At 33.0% G+C, this 12,534-nt stretch overlaps 1 pseudogene across 1 annotated transcript; it reads left to right on the top strand.

The window, feature by feature from the left end:
* Positions 1 to 6,680: 6,680 nt before the first annotated feature.
* Positions 6,681 to 8,112, top strand: LOC143538346 (palmitoyl-monogalactosyldiacylglycerol delta-7 desaturase, chloroplastic-like; annotated as a pseudogene). The gene is made up of 5 exons (XR_013136237.1): positions 6,681 to 7,030; positions 7,107 to 7,247; positions 7,336 to 7,476; positions 7,686 to 7,767; positions 7,899 to 8,112. The product of XR_013136237.1 is annotated as a palmitoyl-monogalactosyldiacylglycerol delta-7 desaturase, chloroplastic-like (transcript).
* The last annotated feature ends 4,422 nt before the right edge of the window (positions 8,113 to 12,534 follow it).

The following is a 12,534-nucleotide window of genomic DNA, read 5'->3' as shown; positions in this document are numbered from 1 at the left end:
GCTGAGATGTCCAACAGATTCTTCACTTTTTAGTTTCCTAAATTGAGTTTATAACCAAAATACGAAACTGCCCCTTTAGTATTAAAGTCAATTAGTATGAAGAGTTCTTATTTACAACATTGCCATTTAAATTCATGACCATAGATTAAACGAAATCAATGACTCAGATTCATTTCTCGTACTTTTTGGTATAAAATCACTTCTCATCTGAACCATCATATATATATATATATATATATATATATATATATATATATATATGGGAGATTTCAAATGAGAACCAATTTGAGTTTTAAGAACTCGAAATAACTCAACGTAACAATTTTTTTACACATACGTAATATATGTAGGTTACATATACATAAAAAAATTACAAAATTTTTTACGCACTGAGTCGACTTATTACATATGTGTAACGGACATTTAAAGTTGTGTAATCACTGTGCATCTTTATTCTCTCTTATACTTTAATTTTCTATTCACATTTAATCTCAACCACATAATCTAATCTATTTAATTAAATGCGTGGTAAAGAATGAAGTTTTTAAGTTCTTAAAACTTAACAAAGTTCTCAAAATATCACTTCACTATATATATAGAAAAGGGTTAAAATAAAAATACATAGTTTTATAGGAAGAGTAGGAAGAACATGAAATTTAAAGTTAGGAAACTATGTTAACCTATTTATGGAATTATGTAGCCTAAATCCTAGATCATAGGAAACTATTTGGTATTTTGAAAACTACTAATCTTAACCACTAGATCCTAGATCCAAGGGCTTAGATCTATTCTTACTCTTCATAGAAAACTATCTATTTTTACTATAACCCACCCCTATATATATATATATATATATATATATATATATATATAATGCATAAGTCATGGGTAAATTAAGACACCTCTTTTTTAAGTAATTTACAACTTATGATACATAATGCACACATTATATAGTATGTAAGATAAGGACAAACTTGTCAATTAAAAAATATGCCTATAAATAGTTACAACTTTGGACCTTCATCTTTACCAATGTATTTCTTTTAAATTTTATTGTTAACCAACGTCCCACTAACGATTTTCCAGCGGCCGTAACTTTTTCATATGTTAATATTCTTTTAAGAAAATTACACCATAAAAATCAGCATTTTATTGTCTTTAATTTGGGTATGGTATTACTATAGTTTATTCCAATTAAAATTAGTATGTTATGTATGGGTGTTCACAATTCGGTTTTAACAGCTTCTAAGTTAAGCAATAAGTCAAACCGTCGATTCATATTTTTTCATTGAAAACCGAAACTGAATCGTTGAAAATTCAAACTGAATCGTTACTAATGGTTTGGTTTCACACATTGAGCTTCAATAATAAGTTTACCAACTGGTCCGGTTTGCTATGGTTTGAACATTCTGAAACAAGCTGACCAAACCGTTTGCTATGGTTTGAACATTCTGAAACAAGCTGACCAAAAGTGATGATCGGTTTAAACGTTTTTAAGGTTTCAAAACACCTTGAACATCAGTAATTTTTACATGATTACTAGAATTTTCGTTCCCCGCCGTATCGCACGACCATCTGTCTATACTATATATAATGTAGCACTCATGGGCAAATTAAGACACTAGGTTTTTAAGTAATTTACAATATTCAAAGCTTTATGTACACCTTATAAAGCATGTAGCATAGGGGCAAAGTTGTCCACTACAAAATATGTTTTACGTAAATTCAATTTGTTAGAAAATAGTTACAAAATTGGCCTTTAAACTTTACTAACCTTTTGTTGTAACATCCTAAAATTTATAATGTTGAATAAAGAAAGTTATGTTAGTGATTTCGCGTTTTAATTATTAATATCGAGTAGGAGCGGGTCATGGACTTGGATTAATTGAGATAGGATAAATGAGAATGGGATTTCAGGGATAAATACCCCCAAAATCCCAAAATATCTCATTTCTCACCAAACTCCACACACACTCCACACACTCCTCAAAACACACATACTAACCGATCAAGATTCGAAGCCGAAACCCGAGATTTTGTTGATAGATCTGAGTTGGTAAGGTAAGAACAATCCAACAAAGCTATTATTACTGTAAATGGTTAGGATTGGATGGGTTAACCGGACCCGAAACCCAAACTGCCCAAATCGGACCCCTAAAACGTCGATTTTAGGCCGATTTGATGGTTGGGATTTGTAGGCGCCGATCATACGATTCCGTGGGTACCAAAATCGAGTTATTTGGCTAAGAAACGAAGGAGTTATGGGCAAACAGATCTGCAGCGCGATAACTTCGCCTGCAAGATTAAGTTCGCCTGATGAACTTCGCCTTCAAGCGTAACTTCGCCTTCAAGCGTAACTTCGCCTAAGGATAATTTCGCCCACGGCCAAGTTCGCCTAAGGTTTAACTTCGCCTGAAGCCAAGTTCGCCTAAGGTTTAACTTCGCCTGAAGCCAAGTTCGCCCGAGGTGTAACTTCGCCTGAAGCCAAGTTCGCCCGAGGTTTAACTTCGCCTGAAGCCAAGTTCGCCTAAGGTTTAACTTCGCCTGAAGCCAAGTTCGCCCGAGGTTTAACTTCGCCTGAAGTGAAGTTCGTTTAGAAAATAAATTAAAAACCTAATGGAAAATGTGTTAAGGCAGTTATCAAAAATAAAATTTTTCCAAGCTGACCTGGCAGCTTAACCCCAGCCAGGGGCTCTGCCCCTTGGACCCCGCTAGGGGCTGCCGCCCCTAGAACCCCGCTGCCAGGGGCGCTGCCCCCGGACCCCCGTTCGTTGTGGGTCATATATAGATAGAAATACAAAACGAGTAGTAGTAGTAAATTGATATGTGTAAATATTATACAGTTAGCCGAGCCCAGTTAAAGAAAGGAATTACGATCAACGGCGAGCGTAACAGGATCCAGGTGAGTTTCTAGCCCCATTCCTTGTTATGTTTTCGGGGCTGTGTGCATACTTGATGTGTTGTTAATACATATATCCTAAGTGATAAGTGTATGCCATATGTGATATATGTGATATGTATGAATGATTGCTTGATGGTTCGTGAACGATCTTCGGATATTGCACGTACTGTCAGGTTGTAACGTTATAAAGCCATATGTGATATATGTGATATGTATGAATGATTGCTTGATGGTTCGTGAACGATCTTCGGATATTGCACGTACTATCAGGTTGTAACGTTATAATTATGGTAAGTATGATATGTATGTTTATGTGTATGAACGTAATAAAGTTAATAAAAGAAGGAAATGACGGTTGTATGGTAACGAAGAGGGAACTGAACCCTACTAATATTCGAAAACAAGGGACCAGACCCTAATAATATCTGTGATGTTAGGGACCAGACCCTAATAATATCTGTGATGTTAGGGACCAGACCCTCATAATATCTGTGATGTTAGGGACCAGACCCTTATAATATCTGTGATGTTAGGGACCAGACCCTAATAATATCTGTGATGTTAGGGACCAGACCCTCATAATATCTGTGATGTTAGGGACCAGACCCTTATAATATCTGTGATGTTAGGGACCAGACCCTTATAATATCTGTGATGTTAGGGACCAGACCCTTATAATATCTGTGAGGTTATAGGGCGAAAGGCTCTTTAAAACGTATGATTATGAATGTAAAGAAAGTATGTAAGTAAGAAAGAAAGTATGTAAGTAAGAATGAAGGCATGAGTACTTATGTGTGTATGAAAGAAAGTTATGAGGTTAAGTACGTATGTATGTAATAAGGTATTGTATGGTATGGTATGATTAACTAGAACTCACTCAGCGTAGCTGACTTTTAGTATGCACGCAGGTGAGTAGGTTGAGACAGCTGGCTTGAGTGGAGGACACATGGCAGAAGACTAAAGCCTGGCATCTGAAGATCTGATATGTTTTATAAGTTATGTTTGATTTTGAAAGGCAAGAGGAATGTTTTAAGACATGATTATGAATCGATATGTAATGTTTTATGAAAGTTTTATATTCCGCGTAAAGTTTTTAATTAACTATGATATTTAGAACTGTGTTTATGAGTAAATCCAACACGAAAGTAGGGTTACCGGTAACGGGGCCTTACATTTGTAAATTTAAGAAATTGTTAAAACTTTTACCCCTCATCTTTACTCATGTATTTGCCAGGTTTATATATTTTCTTATTTTTCTTCTATATCTCTAAATATATTACGTTTAAGGAAAAAACAGAGCTTACCGATGCATCGTACTTATTTTTGTCAACGTTTTCATATAAAATTTATTCTATAATGAGGTACGGTTTATAATGTACAGGTCACTAAAGCATTAATGTATAATTCAAATATGTAACTATAAATCAATAAAATGTTTAAACACATAAATATGCATAAAGTATAACCCATTTTATGTTTTAGTTTATAAATTCTGAAATTATAAATTCAGTCCTCCATTTATACAACTCATATTACAAAAACAAAACAATAAAATCAACTCAAATTAATGTTGTACTTATTTGTAACGGCTTCACAAAAAGTATGAAGGCCAAACTTAAACCGTGGGCATAACCGTTAGCAACCAGTTTTCGTCGAAAACCAAAAACGACCGACCAGAAGTTAAAGGAAAAAATTAACCGTGAAATCAAGCCATTGACCAGCTTGAACGGTTTTACGGTTTTAAATCAAATAACGAACACCCATAAACTTGTTACATGATTACCAAGGTATGTGTTTCCCGCTGCATCGCGCGGGCACCCGCCTAGCATATATATATATAATCAAGCTTAATATCTCTTTTAAATATTTCATAACTTCAAATGGTCATTTCTTTTTCAAAACCATCGTTTAATATAAACCGAAATAATTTTTACTTTATATTTCTTAACGACCATATCTTATTTTTTACACCAACTTTCTTAGTTGGGTATTTAAACCTCGACCCTCAACTTTTTAAAATTGACGTTACGACAGAAAATTTTGGCGGGTGTTACAACAGTACTCCTTGTGTTATACTCAGTGTTGCCGGTCACTTCCATTCTTCTTTGTGATACTTGTCTCTTGGCAACAGTAATTTCTAAATGAAAGTTCAAGCAACATTGGTAATGTCGGCTAAAATAATCACTGACACTGGCTATGTCACCGTTTTTGTTTAAGCGACACTTGTAGTGTCGACAAAGTTAACTGACAACAATAAGAATGTCGATAATTTTTGTTTTCGCAACAGTTGTAGCAACACTCTCCAATGTACTACAAAAAGTTGGTATTCTCAAGAAAATTTCATCGATGAAATTTTTTTAAGACATTTCGAAGATACTGTCAGAAAAACTTGAATTTTGTTTTTTACTTTTTGTTTTTTGTATCTTCAGCAAGGATCGGGGGATAATTAGTGCATTCAAATATGGTTCTTTTGTCATCTAAGAGAGTCATAATCATCGTGAACGAGAATAGGCTTGATGTTCCTTTTGATGCAGGTGGGTTTGGTCGAGGACGAGTTTTCTTTGAAGACCGGGAGTATGATGCATGGATATCTATGAAGACTATTTTTGTTGTTTATTTGAATTTGAATTTCCTAGTTTATCTATTGTTTCTCATTTTAATTATGATTCTTACCCTTATATGTGGGAAGCTAGCCAGCTAGGGTTTCTTTGTTAGTTTTAGTTGATTATTAGTATACTGTGAACTTTTAAGTTCTCTCAAGAATTTTTAAGGTTTCTTGAAACTTTTGATTTGATCTTCGAGTTTCTAGTCATTTCATTGCTTCTGAATCCGCATCATTAATGATGGGGAACGGAAGTCATCGAATGGTTTATACTTGATTGATTAACAAAAAGCTTCAAAATGGTTTCTATTGAATGAACTAGGAAATAAGATAAGCTAAAAAAAATTGAAATTTGAAATTAAAATAAAATATACCATCTTAATCTTCCTGTATCAGTCTCATCACCCAAAAAATATCTCTTGTATGGTTGTATGTAGTAAAGACTATTTTGTTTCCCATGTACGTTCAAGCTGGTGGGGGCTCATAGGGTGCAGTGTTAACCTCTACAAAATGTTTATTTGATTCTGAGTAGAAAAACAGGTACAAATTAAAGAGATTTCATCTGCATAAAGGCAAACAATTTATTTATTTTTATTTCATTTATTTATTTAGTTTGAAAGGCAATAAAGGCGAGCAATTACTACTCACCCGACGAATTTAAAAAGATTTCATTGCAGTTTCCTTACGTTGTATTTCATAGCATAAAATATATATTAAAAACGTAAAAAAGGGAAACGGCGGAGAGGTACAATGTTGAGTTTTGTGATAGAACATATTTAAAACTCAATTTTATATTTATTTAGTAACCATGTGAACATGCTGCCAAAAATCTCAATAGATACACTATTAACCAAAAGATAAATTGTAGCTTGGGATGAATATGATTTTATATTTTATTATAGCTAAAGTCAAATATTGATAAAAAAAATATACTTTTGGTAAATATGCATTTTCATATTTTATTATAAACTATTAAAAACATTAATTTTATAGTAACATTTTTATGTAGGTAGGGTAAACGAGAAAAGAAAAGACCATTTTAGTTTAATCTCACATGTAAATGGTTAAGAGTCGGCCCACAACATTACATGTGTTTCAACAACTATTTTAAAGCGTAATGAATGATATGTGGCTATATATACTTACACTGGCTATGTAATTTTATTCTCCAAACAAAGATGAGAAATTCGGTAACATTTGGTATTGAGGGTGAAAAGGAACCCGGGCATAACAAAATATTGATGTCCGATGTGGTGGTGACAAGAAAGAGGAGCCTATTTTGTGGACGTAAATGGAATATCGTGGACATCGTAACGGTTATATGGGTAGTATTTGTTCACTTTCTAACGACTTTCGCACCATTCACATTTACTTGGGGCGCATTTTGGGCAGCATTTTCGGGCTACATTTTGTGTGGGATGCTTGGTTTAACTCTCTCATATCATCGAAATCTAGCACACCACAGTCTCAAGTTACCTAAATGGCTCGAATACACATTTGCTTACTTCGGGGTTCAAGCTGCTCAGGTTTTTCTTTAGTCTCTTTGTTTTTTCTAAAATAGTCATGACTTACTAAATGTGTATTAATAATTTTATATGCCAGAGAGACCCAATATTTTGGGTGAGCATACATAGAACACATCATCAATACGTTGAATCAGACAAAGACCCACACTCTCCAACTTACGGCTTCTGGTTCAGTCATATTGGTTGGCTCTTTGATAGTGGCTACATTATCGAAAAGGTATTTTCCTTCACATTAACCCAAATATGGAATTGATTACTTTTACCTATTACCGTAAACTAAATCATTTAAGATGGTGTAATTCCAGTAGAAAGCACGTAAAAACGTTGAAGATCTGAAGAGCCAAGCATTCTATAAATTCATTAGAAGAACTTATTTATATCATATACTTGCATTTGCGGTTGTGGTATATGCTTTGGGTGGTTTTCCGTACCTTGTTTGGGTTGTGGTAGGTCTTTCCTTTGATACAATTTGTAATATGCATGGAAATTGGAAAGGTTTAAAAAATAATATGTTTCCTAAAACTACATTAATCACTTATAACATTATTTGCATATTCCTAAAACTATGTGCCTTTTTAGAGGTAAAACTTGAATTCTTTTACTTTATTATACATAAAAGGCACTTTGACTTGGGTGAGGTATGTATTGCTTGCAGGGTGTGAGAATTACAGTAACTTACCATGTCATATTTGGGGAAGACAAGTTTGGAACACCGGCGATCTCTCCAAAAACAACTTGTGCGTCTTACATGCTTTGTGTATACCATTAAGTTTTGTGTTTTTCTTATTTGCAAATATTCAATATCATAACTTTTTTGATATTATCATTTAAAATATATATGATATAAGCCAAACTTATGCATATGTAGGTGGGTGGCAATGTTTACGTTTGGAGAAGGATGGCATAACAATCATCATGCATTTGAGTATTCGGCTCGATTTGGGTTAGAATGGTGGGAGATTGACGTTTGTTGGTGGTTTATACTGTTTCTTGAAGCGATAGGGTTAGCTACTAATGTTAAGTTGCCGACGCCAGCTCACAAGCTTAAGAAATCCTTTGCATCCGGTAACAAATTCAAGTGATTGAGGAGCTTTCAGGCCAGGGTGCAAAGTCGAATTTAGATACTTACGTTCTTGGATGGGTACATCTTTCTTGATCGCTAAAACGGTCTCAAGAGTCTTTTAATAACTTAAGTGTGTGACTTATGAATGAATATGGTATTCTCAATTGTATTCTAGGGCATTGTAATTGTGGAGCATTTGAACTCATTATGATCTTATAGACATTGTCTTTATGACCATGATTTAAAATTTAAAATGGTATTTCTATTTTTTTAATTTTAAATAAAGTATACGACTTTATTAATCTACTAGTTTTAGAACCTGTGTGATGCATATGATTCTTAAAATAAATTCAATTAATCTATAGAAATTAAATGTTTAAATATAAAAAAACCTATATTTTATCAAATTAAATGGTTTTATAAGTTCAGATTATATTTTTCTAATGAAATATTCATACGAATACATGGTGTATTTTTACATAATTTCTTCATAATCACGAAAAAATACACTTGGTGATTTTATAAGTTGTAATTATATTTTTAATCGAATAGCAAATTCTAACAAAAGATGATAACATGTTTCATTATAAATGATAACATGTTTCATTATAAGTTGACGTTTGTTGGTGGTTTATACTGTTTCTTGAAGCGATAGGGTTAGCTACTAATGTTAAGTTGCCGACGCCAGCTCACAAGCTTAAGAAATCCTTTGCATCCGGTAACAAATTCAAGTGGTTGAGGAGCTTTCAGGCTAGGGTGCAAGGTCGAATTTAGATACTTACGTTCTTGGATGGGTACATCTTTCTTGATCGCTAAAACGGTCTCAAGAGTCTTTTAATAACTTAAGTGTGTGACTTATGAATGAATATGGTATTCTCAATTGTATTCTATGGCATTGTAATTGTGGAGCATTTGAACTCATTATGATCTTATAGACATTGTCTTTATGACCATGATTTAAAATTTAAAATGGTATTTCTATTTTTTTTATTTTAAATAATTTTAAATAAAGTATACGACTTTATTAATCTACTAGTTTTAGAACCTGTGTGATGCATATGATTCTTAAAATAAATTCAATTAATCTATAGAAATTAAATGTTTAAATATAAAAAAACCTATATTTTATGAAATTAAATGGTTTTATAAGTTCAGATTATATTTTTCTAATGAAATATTCATACGAATACATGGTGTATTTTTACATAATTTCTTCATAATCACGAAAAAATGCACTTGGTGATTTTATAAGTTGTAATTATATTTTTAATCGAATAGCAAATTCTAACAAAAGATGATAACATGTTTCATTATAAATGACATAAAAAAAGAATATCATATATAAAATTAGCATTAATAGAACACGCTTTTGTGTTATAGTTTCGAAAGAGATTGATGAAAACTCCATAGATCCATGGAGATTGAACGAATATATGATAATAAAATTGTTATTTATTCATAATTTCTTCTTGTATTTAATATTTTAGACATATAAAAATCGTATTGGATTTTATGCAAGTGTTTATTACATGAATCAGCAGATAATATATGATCAACTTGTTACAAATAGTAACCTAATAACATATAAAAACCAAAGTGGTAGCGTAATGTGTTCCTCTCAAATCCTATTTATGCTATCGCATTTCTTAAATTAGAGAGTCTCGTTGCCCCACTCTGGCCAAACTATGTTTTTTTAATCGGACACACACTGACTTCAGAGTTAGCTTTGGTGTTTCCTTGGGAAACCATATAGTAGATTGTCACTTGACAGTCGTTGTGCCGCCATAACAATGTAACTCTCTGGCGTAACATACGGTAAGACGTAAAGCCGAGTAAGCTCAGGATTCCAACTGACAACCTCACAGGCAGGCCTGGACCATAGGCTGGGTGGGGAGGGCTACAACCCAAGGCCCATCAACTTCAGAGCCTATAATATTATTATTGCATTTATTATATAATAGAGAAAACAAACCCAAGTAACTAAAGAGAAGTTAGTTCCACTGATAGTTTACTTTTACACCAATTAGTGTGTTCAAGTTTGAACCTTGCATTCACATTTTTTGGATTTTATTTGTTTAAGATGTACAGTAGCAAAGGCCTGACTGAACTTTGTGTCCCATTTTAAATTTAAGCTCCCCTCCTTTTCATCTAATGAGCCTCATGTTTTGTAAATGTTATTTTCTTTTGTCATATTATTAAATTACTACTATATAATAATTAAAAACTTTGATGCCGCTAAGCTTTCTATTGAGTCACTTGACGGCACCGTATTTGTCTGCAAATTTTGTTTTTTAGTTCAGCTATCGTGTAGCAAATATATCAGAAACCGATCGAATGCCATTTTTTTGTTTTAGTTCCGCTACCATAACAAATGTGAGGGAAATCAACCAAATTTGGGTAGACTCACTGCCCCGACGCCCAGGACCGACAACGCCCGAGTTTACTGACTAACGTCACTACGTTGGTCTACCTCAACTTTATTTATTCATTTTTTTGGTTTTATTTCCCGTACTGTAACGAAGATGACGGAAACCAACTGAATTCACGTACACTCACCATATCAACGCCCGAGGCCAAAAACACTCGGGTTTACCAATGGTTGGGTTTTACTGACCTTTTTATTTTATTTCTGGTACCGTAATGAACGTAACCGAAACTGATAAATTTCGTGATGACTCACTATCTCAACTCTAGGGACCAACAACGCTTAGGTTTTACCAATACCCGACTTGTACCAACTCATCGACACAACGTCTGGCACCTATAACGCCCAGGTTTTATCGACCGAATTAAATTCGTTTTAAATAATTTTTTATTTAAATTTTGATTTGTGGAATTTATTTTTTTGGCTTAATTCTAGTACTATTACTAACATAACCAATATCAAACATATACGCATTGACTCGCCACAGTAATACTCGGGTATAACCCAACACACAGGTCTTATCGACCGAATAAAAATTGTTTTAAATATGTTAATTCTTTTTACACTGTGTTATACGAATGCCACTATTTTTTATTTTAAATATGTTAATTTGACAAATTTGTTTTCTAGGATTAGTTCCGGTCCCGTAATGAATGTAGTCAATACCAACCAATTTCGCGTTGACTCGCCGTAGCGACATCGGGCTTTACCGAACGAATTATCCATTGTTACCATTATGGACTTTTTAATATTTTAATTGTTTATTATAAGTTATACGAGCATTGTTACTGTTTTCTATGTTAATAGCTTGGTTTTTTTTTTATTTGTGTCGGTATCAACCGAATCCACATTAGTGCACTATTACAACGTTTACACTGCATTCTTGAGTTTTTTATTTAAGGGTTTAGAAAAGAAAAAATAAGAAAATTTTTCTTTTTTCATTCTTGAGTTTTTTTTTTTTTTTTAAAGAAAAGAAAAAGAATGAAAAGAAAAGTTGGGTATTTTTTCCTCCAAAACTTTCCAGCCAAATATGGTCTGATTGTGAAGGAAAGTTTATAGTCCATTATAATATTACTACTTTACACTATCTCAATTCTCTTTTGCATTTGGCTATGAGGACATAATTGTAAAGTTATAATTTTTTTCCTATCTTTTCCTTCCGATCTAACTCAAAAATGTAATTAACACTTTCTTTTCTTTTATTTTATTGTAACTCGAAAATGCATTTTAAGTATATAATTCCTTTTCCTTTCTTCCCCTGTCCAATCTTATCAATTATTTTCCTTGTATTTTAAACCCGAGAATTGTCACACCCCAACCTAAGATGGAAATGCCGGGTGTGATCCGATTGCTCACAGCTCTAAGATACTATCATAGTATAAAAGTGATAATACCAAATTAATTATTTTAATTCCAATATACACACACGTTTAAAAATACAGTAACCAATTTAAATAAACAAATATGAATTCAAATAAAGTTTAACTTGATTTCATCCTAAAGTCTTGTCTACGTGTCCAAGCTTCAATCTTCCATACAAGTAACCTGCATATGTGTATAAAATGGAGTTTTTTGTTAACATAAAGTTGAGTGAGAATATCACCAGTTTGACACAACAATAAAATAAGCATAACGTGATAAGTGCGAATAATGAAATCAAACCGTAAACAAGTATGTGAACCATTGCCTAGTGAATCGGCCATTGGTCACTAGCAGGAACACCCGCTATATGATTGATTGAATAGTAATTCCAACATACGAATGATTGAATGGTAACACAAGTAAGCAAGTAGCACGTATGATTGATTAAATCACTCACAATAACACGTATGCATTTGTTTGAATATATATGTAGTATAAAAATACGAATACGTACGCATATGTTCCCAAATCATTTGAAAACAATTATAAAAAGGGGAATGATAAACTCACCTGAGCGAATAAGTCAAACGGGAATGTATACGACAAGAAAGCGGAAAACACGTTCTTCAGGAATTATCGACAAGAATCCTAATT

Source organism: Bidens hawaiensis, unplaced genomic scaffold (genome assembly GCF_021521415.1).
Source record: "Bidens hawaiensis isolate Kalapana, Puna unplaced genomic scaffold, B.hawaiensis_p1.1 tig00011610_1, whole genome shotgun sequence".
In the NCBI taxonomy this organism is placed as follows: domain Eukaryota; kingdom Viridiplantae; phylum Streptophyta; class Magnoliopsida; order Asterales; family Asteraceae; genus Bidens; species Bidens hawaiensis.
Note: the sequence above shows the minus strand (reverse complement) of the source record. Positions and strands in the feature narration are given on the sequence as shown.